This window comes from Periplaneta americana, chromosome 7 (assembly GCF_040183065.1).
Source record: "Periplaneta americana isolate PAMFEO1 chromosome 7, P.americana_PAMFEO1_priV1, whole genome shotgun sequence".
In the NCBI taxonomy this organism is placed as follows: Eukaryota; Metazoa; Arthropoda; class Insecta; order Blattodea; family Blattidae; genus Periplaneta; species Periplaneta americana.
In genome coordinates this window covers 38,743,940-38,755,133 of record NC_091123.1, presented here as the reverse complement: position 1 = coordinate 38,755,133, position 11,194 = coordinate 38,743,940, and the positions used below count along the sequence as shown (strand labels likewise).

Here is an 11,194-nt window from a genome sequence, read left to right as displayed (position 1 = left end):
TTCTCATTTTGTCATGTTCCTTTTCCTGGGTCTCAGTTTTTGTCATGTTCCCTATTGTGGTTCTCGTTTTTGTCATGTTCCTTATCCTGGGTTTCAGTTTTTGTCATGTTGCTAATCGTGGTTCTAATTTTAGTTATGTTCCTTATCATGGTTCTTGTTTCTGTTATGTTCCACATCGCGATTCCTCTCTTAGTCATAGTGCTTATCGTTTTTTTTTTTGTTTGTCATGTTCCTTACCGTGGTTCTATTTTTGCTCATCTTCCACATCGTGGTTCCTGTTTTAGTCATAGTGCTTATCGTTTTTGTTTTCTTTGTCATTTTCGATTCCGTGGTTCCTGTTTTTGTCATAGTGCTTATCGTTTTTGTTTTCTTTGTCATGTTTCTTAAAGTGGTTTTTAGTTTTTGTTAAGTTCCTTATCGTGCTTCTTGATTCTGTCATTGTGCTATATTTTTTTGTCATGTTCTTGACCTTGATTCTATCCGTGATTTGGAAATGAGTTTTATAATTCATTTTGAGCAAAATGTCATATGAACGAGGATGCAAATGTTTTCATTACTTTTTATTTGCAAAGTTCCTTGTGCCGTACTCTGAACCCGACCTACAGCTTGTTTGCTTCTTAATACTAACAGTGAGACTGCTCTAGCTGCATTGGGGTTACCCTATGACGAATATGAAGGGAGGAGTAAGATAGATCAGGTCTGGTGACAGCTGTCCAATAGGCGCACTAATGTCCACATTTAGCATTTTTTAAATTTTCTCAGGAACGTCACTTCAACTTCACTTTCACTTACATCTGACTTCAATAGATAAAAAACGCAGAATTTCTATTCAGTCACAAATGAACTTTTACACAAGTCGTAACTTGGCGAAAAGCTGTAGACCAACTTTATACCTCAATGGTACGAAAATTTGCATGAACTACAAGATATTTGTTCACTACGATGGAATTAAATTCCAGGGCTGAAAAGAATTTAGACAATTTCAAATACATCATGAATAATGCGTTCTGTGTCATTATTTACTTCATTCTGAAATTATGCCTATGTAATCATAATCTCAATCTTATCTCCAGTTTTAGTAATTTACTGCATTCAGAATTTATGTAGGCCTACCTGTAAAGTGTATTATATATTTCACATCACTGTTTATTATTATTATTATTATTATTATTATTATTATTATTATCATTATTATTATTATTATTATTGTTATTGTCATCGGAAAATCTGTCAAGAGGGAAGATTTTGCTTTTAAAAATTAATTTAATTGTAATATTTATGTATAGTAATGAAATTTAGACAGCGTAACTTATATTATGCTATGGTTTCTTTTATTCTATAATAAAAATTACTTATCTTATATTAATATTCTTCATTCTACATAAGTTTAAAATTCTAATACAATTTTCTCATTATAGTGTTATTTGTTATTATTATTATTATTATTATTATTATTATTATTATTATAACCATTGTCATTATCATTACTATCATCTTCGTCTGAAAATCAATCGAGGGAGAAGATTTTACTTTTAAAATTGATTTCTTTTCATGTATATATATCGTAATGGGATGTGTAAAATCTATGATATACTGCGTTTTTTATCTTACAATAAAAGTCAAATTACTTATAACCTGATAACATTTTTTATTCAACATAGGGTTAAAAGTATATTTCAATTTTATTGTTATTAATATTGTATTATGCTTTTTTTAAAACGTAAATTTGATGTCATTTTTTCTTCTTTGCCGAAAAATTACGTGTAATTCCTCATTTTTCACCACGTCTTGCAGTTTTTTTTTAAATAAGAGTTTTGAAACGAAATACAGCGAGCAATCAATGATTTCCGTATTTTGCAATGGAGCCGCTGTGAGCTGGAAGTACGTAATTGTATTATGACGTCGAGCATCCCCGTTTTCTTTACCTACATTTCATTATTTCAAAGGAAAGTAAGCATTGTCTATTAATTTGCATTGGACATTTCATATGGCATTTACCTAGAAAGTAGATACGAAGTGAAGTTGATGCAACATTCTTGAATAAATCACTTTAGAGATCAGACGTCGTATGTGCAAGGTGTGGCAGAATGAACTCATGAATTTGACTTACGGAGTATTTTTTCGATAGTAGGGATGGGTTGGAGCTAGACACGGAATAACAGTCTAGTTATGCGTTTAGTAAACATGTCTCATTGGACGCAACACATTCAGGGGTTCACTGTAAAATATTTTTTTTTTATACAGTCTCAATGATATCAACACAGCGAATAACCAGGCGGTATTTCAACATTCCAAGACATGGAAAAGTATCACTAGGTCCAGAAATTTCTAATTACAGCTTCTGCAAGAGATAAGACATCGCCTTGCAGAGATCGAATTTCGCGGACAACGAAAAATATCGAAAGAATTAGTGCTGCTGTCAATCAGTTTAAGACGATATTCACATCGACAAGCTACTACTCTTCAAGATGATCTTACATTCTGCTTTAATGGATATAGTTGTTGTCTACGTACCTATTAGCTTGCTTACTTACTTACTGGCTTTTAAGGAACCCGGAGGTTCATTGCTGCCCTCACATAAGCACGCCATTGGTCCCTATCCTAAGAAAGATTAATCCACTCTCTATCATCATATCTCACCTCCCTCCAATCCATTTTAATATTATCCTCCCATCTACGTCTCGGCCTCCCTAAAGGTCTTTTTTCCTCCGGCCTCCCAACTAATACTCTATATGGATTTCTGGATTCGCCCATACGTGCTACATGCCCTGTCCATCTCAAACGTCTGGATTTAATATTCCTAATTACGTCAGGTGAAAAATACAATGCGTGCAGTTGTGTTGTGTAACTTTCTACATTCTCCTGTAACTTCATCCCTCTTAGCCCCAAATATTTTCCTAAGCACCTTATTCTCATACACCCTTAATCTTTGTTCCTCTCTCAAAGTGAGAGTCCAAGTTTCACAACCATACAGAACAACCGGTAATAAAATTGTTTCATAAATTCTAACTTTCAGATTTTTCGACAGCAGACTGGATGATAAAATTTTCTCAACCGAATAATAACAGGCATTTCCCATATTTATTCTGTGTTTAATTTCCTCTCGGGTATCATTTATGTTTGTTACTGTTGCTCCCAGATATTTGAACTTCTCGACCTCTTCAAAAGATAAATTTCCAATTTTGTGGTCGTGCCAGAGAATCAGTCCCATTCCGAGGCTAATTTGAAGGATTTGTAACCAGCTGTTTTTTTACGGTGATGGGTTGTTAGCCCTACGCCCAACCCCCAAGCTACTAATTAAAAACAAGAGAAAGATTCACTGTTTGGAGATGTTCTCTTGTTTCTTGTTTTGCAACAAGATTTTTTAATACAGTGATCATTTTTAGCCCATAATTCTGAATGGTTCACCGAATATCTCATACTGCATGTCGAATTCCAGGTTTTCAGTCCTTTTGAAAGCGCATTTTCCTTTAGATCAGTTTTTTTTTTTGTCATTAATATTTGCTAATTTCCACTCTCTATATTTTACAAATCGTGGAGTCATACTTTTCAATAGCAGTAGTGTCGTTTCGTAGCATGGTCAATAGGCTAGGCTACAGTACTCCAATATTCCAGTTAACTTTTCTTAATGGATTTTCTTTATATTTTGCGATTATTTCAATAGGGCCTACTCTTGCTGTGAATTGAGTGTCTAATTTTTTATAGTCTCTTTTGAAGCTCTCGCAATATCAACAAGCGGAAAAGGACAATAGAAGGAAGATCTTTCCCTAAAATAGCAATTTTTAACATTTTTCTGTTTATTACTGTTTTCCTTAAATTTTATTCTGCTGACAAACTCTCCCATTTTCTGAGGATACGGAAAACTGTTGTACCTCCTTAAGCAATGATCATCGTATCTAAGTTTATATGACATTATTTGCTCAAAATGAACCATAGAAATAATTCCTAAAGTCTTAATGGTTGAAGCACACAATATAATGTATTTCAATGTTCAAACTTTGTTAATTTCTTGTCTCAGTCCTTACATTACATGAAAATTATGCATTTAAGGAAAAAAAAAATAGTCACCTAGAGTTTCGTTAGAGTGAGTTTAATGCAATAGCCCATATTTACTAACATATCAACTTCAGTTTTCCATCTCAGTGGTACATAATTTATTTCACTTATGACAAGCCACATGTATACCCTTCTCTACTGTGGTGTTGAAGTAAAATGATTTAACCCACAAAAGAACATTCTTTCAGCAACAAAAACAATTAAAATTTAACACATCATTATTAGTTGCCTTTATATGAAGGAATGTAAACATAATTGTAAAGAAATTTATCTTCACACTTTGTAATTAAATTTTAACTAATTACAGCAAGTCACATTAAAAATTAGGGATAAGTCATTTTACTTAAACACCATAGATATGAAATAATGTAAAGAGAAGTAATTGTGATGAATTATAAAATTTAATTGAAGAATTACGTCCCTGACAATAATAATGGTTTTAGGCATGCAAACACTGTACAGCAATTTCTCCCTAATTATATTCAAAATATTCCTGTGCAATGAAAATAGAAATACACGTGCAAAATGGATTATGAAACTGGCAGAAGGTGCAATACAGTATCATTAGTGCAGTCCACATTATACTGTTTTATAATAAAAACTTTCTTAAAACTTTCAAAGTGTTGAAACTATTAAAAAGGAAATAAAAATTTATTGACAGACTGTACCGTTTCAACACTGGTGCAGTGTCATTGTCAGTGTCTCTTTAACTACTCTTTTAATAATTAAAATTTATAATTTTGAAAATTATGCTTTGGTATTTACATAATTGTAGAATATTGCATTTTGTAATGCGAATATCCAAATTATCTTTACTTATTTGTTATCAATAATATCTTACTTGCCGTTACGTATTGGATTAAATTGAATACTTTATGCCGAATTGCTATTTTGAACTTAAAAATGTAAAACATTTAGTCGACATTATTGCTCACATTAAACTTTAGGGACACAAAGAATTGTAATTATAAACCTATGTTATATATATCTTTAAGTAAAGAAATTAGCAGTACTCAACATTGATGATTAGATTCACTCATTTTCAAAGCAGTATTTTAGATAAAAGTTACTCATTCAAGATTTTTCCCTGTCAGATAAGAGCTTGTGCAGCTGTTACAACACTCTACTAAGCATTTTTATGTGAAATAAAACTTGGGTATTACGTTATTAAACATGAAATAAATTTCAATACGAAATTTCACCGATGTTCCATTCTGCAAAGTATATGTAAAATCATAAAATCTGGACCCTATTTATCCGATTCTGAGATCTGTATTTGTCTGCTAATCCCACCAGAGACTTCAACTACAGGTGCAATTTGAATTTGAACGAATTCATTTTCAATTAATCGTTTTAACTTTGTCATAGCAGGTTGAACGAACATATCATTGTATTTAGATTTGTACCATAATGTGACCTTTAGCCATGTGTTTCAACGTGTTATTACGGGAACGGAGGTAGGATGTATTGTCCTGCATCTTTCAATCATAATCTCTCTTCTGCCTCAAGTTTTAATTAAAGCTGTGTTAAAAACAGGTCAGGAACTTACAGTGAAAATGTCATCTCTTCAGTACAAAAATTTAGAAACATGTGGGGACAAAACGTGGAGTGTAAAATCTGAGATGCAAATCCGATCACTTTCCAGCAGAAAATATTTACGGTGCATTATCAGAAATTAAAACAAAAAATTTATTTCTCTGACGTATAATAAGATCCAGTGTTTTTAATTGGTTACTTTAGAGCGCTTTATCAACTTCCATGGGTATCTAGCGTCTGAATGAGATGAAAATCTCATGGTAGAACATCCCTCTTTTTTCCCCCCTCTCTATTCATTTTTTGTCTATTCTTTGTAAGTAATAAAAACTTGCAATAAAATCGCAAAGATAGAAATAATTCCCCTGTAAATAAACATATCCAAAATATCACTTTTTTTCTGATAAGGAAAAGACTCGCCAATTTATTCTACATAAAACGAAACATTTCAAAGCATATCGAGCGATGTTTCAAGTGGATTGCGAATACGAGTTTCTGATTGCAAAATACTGTGTATATATATCCATTATTATTTCCATTCTTATATTTCGTATGATAGATTATGATTATAAATATAACTGGACTAATAGTTGAGGAGAAATTGCTGCACACTAACAGATGCAACAGGAAGTTTTGAAGTGTATCTCCACGATAATACCAGAATATGATTACTTGCCTTGCCGCCTGCAATGTGTGAAGCCCTCCACTGCTGAAGCTCGCCCAGCTGACACCAGCTTAAGATCCCTCTTCTTCTGCCTGTAAAAATAAACGTTTTCCATCACACCAGAGTCAGAGAAACAACGTATACGATGCAATCTCAACACTAAAAAAAGCAACAGGAGTCTAAAAATATAATGCTGTATACAGAATGTTTCAATAGTGACGGTAATGATTTACATATAAAAAGCACAAATTGAAAGAAGCAAAAAGCTGAAATAAATATTGGTTCGAAAATAACCGTTCATGCAATATTCCCTTAGAGTACGATCTACACCGTGGTCCCCCAGGTCACCGGATTTAAATATGATTAGTTTTCTGTGTTTGGGGCAATGTAGAAAGCCTGGTTTACACTTGTGAAGTAAACAAACTTTAGGAATCTGTTTTCGGATTGAACGTTCCTTTCAGCAAATAAATAATGATAGAGGACTGCCCCAGAGGATTCGCAGCTCACTACAGAAAAGAGCACAATGTTGCGTTCAGATGCATGGAGAGCATTTTGAACACCTGCTCAAATAGGGATGTAGAATTCAAATATTCATGTATACACGTCTGCTCTTAGTCAGCGAGGAAACTAACAGAAATGTGCTTTATCTCGGCAACAAATGTATACTGGAGTTTTTTGCTTTGGTTAGTTTGTACTTTTAATCCGTAAAATATTGACCATCACTTTTGAAACACTCTGTAGAGCTCGGCATATTATGAAGGAGCAATTAAAATTGGCTTTTCGGATAAAACTTCTTGTTTGGAAAAAGAGAACAAACTTTAAGTACAAGAATCCCGCAGATGTACTGACAACCATCAGAAAAATAAAGCATATACTAAGTTTCCACTGACAGCAATTAGGTGGGGCTAAATATCTATCATTTCTAAAAAAAGGACAGGAAACATGTTAGTCACAAATGAGCGGGATATCATAGCAAACTCAGGTAACGAGTTGCAGCCCTACATTCAATGGCGACCTAAGTCTGACTCAGTATCATCAAATCTAGATCCCGAAAAGTTGATTTAATTTTCGAAGAAAAAAAAAGCAAGGCTATGAACCATCATTTGCAAAATTTCTCAAGTAGAGACGGAAAATTTAAATAAACTATCAAAATCGAATAATCGGAGGAGACTTTTCTAGAAAATGTGAACGAATTGGATGAGTTCTTTTTTTTTATTCAAATGGGAGTGAGGCCAAGAGACGAAACTGTGGAAACACTGCATGGCTAGTGCTAACCGGCAAATAATTCTAAATCATTCTTGACCTCTTTCAGCATTTACGTGGGGGTTATAATTTTTCATTCTCTAAAAAAATTACGGAGTATTCAATCACAAATAAGCGGGATATAATGACGCAATCGAATGAAGAGGCACGGTTATGGATTCACCCACGTCGGACACGAACAAAAGTAAATTTTCGAAACGAATTCCAAACACCATTTAAACATTTCTTCAAAATGGACTTTTCGAACGAGACACTTTTTCGAAATGGGAACGAATGGGCTGAGAGTACCGCTGAATCTAGTTTAGGAATCCTACACGACTAGCAGTAATCAGCAAAGAAATCGAGTTCCTCCATTGCCTCTAACAGCTAACGGATAACATTATTTTCCAGCGTATCAACAATGGCCAGGACAAATCCGCGGGGTATAATGGCGCGGAGCTGGGTCCTGGATTTACCCGCCACCAACGTCGGACGCGGTAGCATCGAAATCGGTAACCCGAACAAAATTTATTTCGACAAAATAAGCCCCAAGCTTAAACCACCACCCTTGTAAAAAAAATATTCTCTCGCTACCGAAATTCCGCCGAATATGCAGCAAGAATAGAAAATATGTGAAGGACAGAGAGGTACCAAAGACCTAACTGTTGTGTAAAATACAACCATGTGCCTCCAAACGTAAGTATGGTAGAGCACGACATATTTACAAATTAACAGTCAAATTTGAATTTTCAGAAGAAACTCTCTTTTCGAAAATGAGAAAGGGGCTACGTACCCCGCCAACTTTACTGCACGAACCGCTCAGATTCACTTGCGATTTAGTGTCAGGTTTATTGTTTATAATACTCGTACAAATAAAATCGTGTGGGAAATTCTACTGGAGGAACAATATGGGTTTTTAACTCAAGAAATTAATCAGTAAAATTTATAATTCCTGTGCACAATTCCCGAATTCACACACTCATAATTGTTCATTACGAAAAATATTCCGGCCAATAGTGTACGAAATAACGTTGTACACTGACAAGACATGGCGGATCTTGAGAACGGAGATTTCTTTCTAAAATCTTCAAAATCATTTTTGTGGATTCGATACTTTGCTATATATCGTCGTCGTTCCTGCAATAACTCCTATGTGCAAAATATAAAAGTTTTCAGTACGAAGGAAAAACACATTTAATCATCCTATGGCAGCCGTACATAGACTGAATTCTTACATTTTCGAAACAAAGAAATTTATAGGAGATTTTATTGTTTGCTGTATCACTGTTTAGGTTATTTAATAGAGTAAAAAAAATTTTAATATCGATAAATATGTCACACAAAATTTATTGCAGGAACAACGACGTTATATTTTGTCAATTGAGGAACTAAATGCTACAAATGTCGGAAGAATCACTGTCACTCACCTGAGCATTCTAGAGATTGTGCCCTGCACCAGCAGCATCCACTCGTGGAGTAGTTGCCCAAGCACAGCACCACCTACGTGTCCGCCACCAACAACTGCATCATGGGCATCCAGGGACTTAGATGGTACTGCAAGTTAAAAACATAGATTTTCGTAAAAATCTTCAAAATCGATTTTTTAATATCAGTAGTTTTCTGTGTAATTTGTAAATTGAGAAAATTAAACACAAAATTATGAAGAGTCCCTGTCTCTTACCAGTGCATCCTAGAGATTGTGACCAGCAACAGCAGCATCCACACGAGGCCTAGTCGTTCAAGCACAGACCATAAGTATTCTCGTCATCAGCTGCACCGTGGGGGGTACAGGGGGTTGGATAATGTTGCTTACACACAGTGGCTACCATATTCCATCACGCAAGCTGAAAACATAGGTTTCCATCAAAATCTCCGAAACAATTTTTTTATGAATCGGTAGTTTTGTTTTTATTTTGTAAAGTGAGAAAGTAAAATAATATAAATATAAAAATAATAATTCATGTCTCTCACCAGTACATCCTGCAGAATGTGGCCTGATCCAGAAGAATCCACAAGAGGCCTAGTCGTCCAAGCACAGCTCCACCACCATTCTCGCCACTAGCAGTTGCATCATGGACACTCTGGAGATTAGATGTTGCTGTATGAAGATAGTGACTTCCAGGTGTCATCACATAAAATAAAAAATATAAATTTATATCAAGAATCTCCAAATGGAAGTTTTATAGCATCAGTAGTTTTCTTTGTATTTTTTACATTGACTAAGTAAAATAATGCAAATTTATGAATAATCTCTATCTCTTACCAGTGCATCCTATGAATTGTGACTTGCACCAGCATCCACACGAGGCTAGTGGTCCAAGCACAGCACCATCAATATTCTTGCCGCTAGCAGCTTCATCATGGACGCCCAGATGGTTGGATTGTGCTGTATGAAGATAGTGGCCTCCAGGTGTCATCACATCAACTAAAAAATATAAATTTCAGTAAAAATCTCAGAATGGAATTTTTATACCATCAATAATTTTCTTTGTATTTTGTAAATTGTGTACTTAAAATAATACAAATTTATGAATAATACCTCTCTGTCTTACCAGTGCATCCTATAGATTGTGACCTGCAACAGCATCCACACGATGCCTGGTGGTCCAAGCACAGCACCAATATCCTCGCCATCAACAGCTGCGTCACGGGCACCTAGGGTGTCAGATGGTCCTGCTTGCACACTGTAGTTTCCAGATGCCGTCACGTTAGCTGAAAACATATGCTTCAGTCAAAATCTCGAAATCGATTTTTGGTAGAAACAGTAGTTTTCTTTATATTTTCAAAATTGAGAAAGTAAGATAATATAAATAAAATAAGAATAATTTCCAGGAAAGAAGATAAGGGAAAAAAGGAGAAGCGGTGAAAATAAGGGAAGTATAGATAATGTGAATCGATCGGTTAATGAGAAACAGGTAATAAGAAAAGAAAGCCAATACATAATTTAAGAAAATTATATGTCAGAGGGGGAAAAATAGCAGAGGAATCTGTACAGAGAAAGGACGAAGCGTAATTGAATAATTGTAGATCATGATGATATTTATACGTAGTGAGAAGATAAGCAATTGAGTAGTGTAATGAATTAAGGAAATATTTACGTGAACGATCACAAAAAATATTAGAAAATGCAGGATCTAAATTTATGAACATTTACAAGTCAAGTAACTCACAAGTGGACAAAGTTACAATGTAGACCTACAGTAACAACATTTATTAGAACTTAATAACTGATAGAAGTATGAAAAAGTTACTAATAATTTTTAAAGCCAGTTTTACTAGAGTATGAAAAAACAATTTGCAGTTATTTGATTACCATATCATTGTTATGGTTTCTCTAATATATTTAATTTTTTACGACAAGCAATGAATACATACTTATAAAAATTGGACTACGCTCGGCCATGTAGAGCTGTTAATTGTAACAATTTTTGGTGTCCTATATATAATTTACATAATGTATTGTGACGTAATTCTTTTTATTTTCAAAGAGCTGGGCGTTATTGTAGTCCACTTTTTGCATAAATGGATGTGAAATCAGTGTGGAAAATTACAACTTTAAGAAAATTTAGTTTATTTAAAGTTGAAAGTGAATGTCTTTGTTGACCTTTATTGTATTAGAACATGTCCACAAATAAATAAGCTATATAAAAACTATACGTCACAGAATTCAGAAAACACTGCATAATGTTTTAATGCAAA

At 34.1% G+C, this 11,194-nt stretch overlaps 1 long non-coding RNA gene across 1 annotated transcript; it reads right to left on the bottom strand.

The window, feature by feature from the left end:
- Positions 1–6,264: 6,264 nt before the first annotated feature.
- LOC138702694 (uncharacterized) lies at positions 6,265–10,191 on the bottom strand. The gene is made up of 5 exons (XR_011332863.1): positions 10,048–10,191; positions 9,467–9,920; positions 9,177–9,339; positions 8,923–9,049; positions 6,265–6,345 (listed from the first exon to the last, which is right to left on the bottom strand). It is a non-coding gene; the product is annotated as an uncharacterized lncRNA (long non-coding RNA).
- Between the last annotated feature and the right edge of the window lie 1,003 nt (positions 10,192–11,194).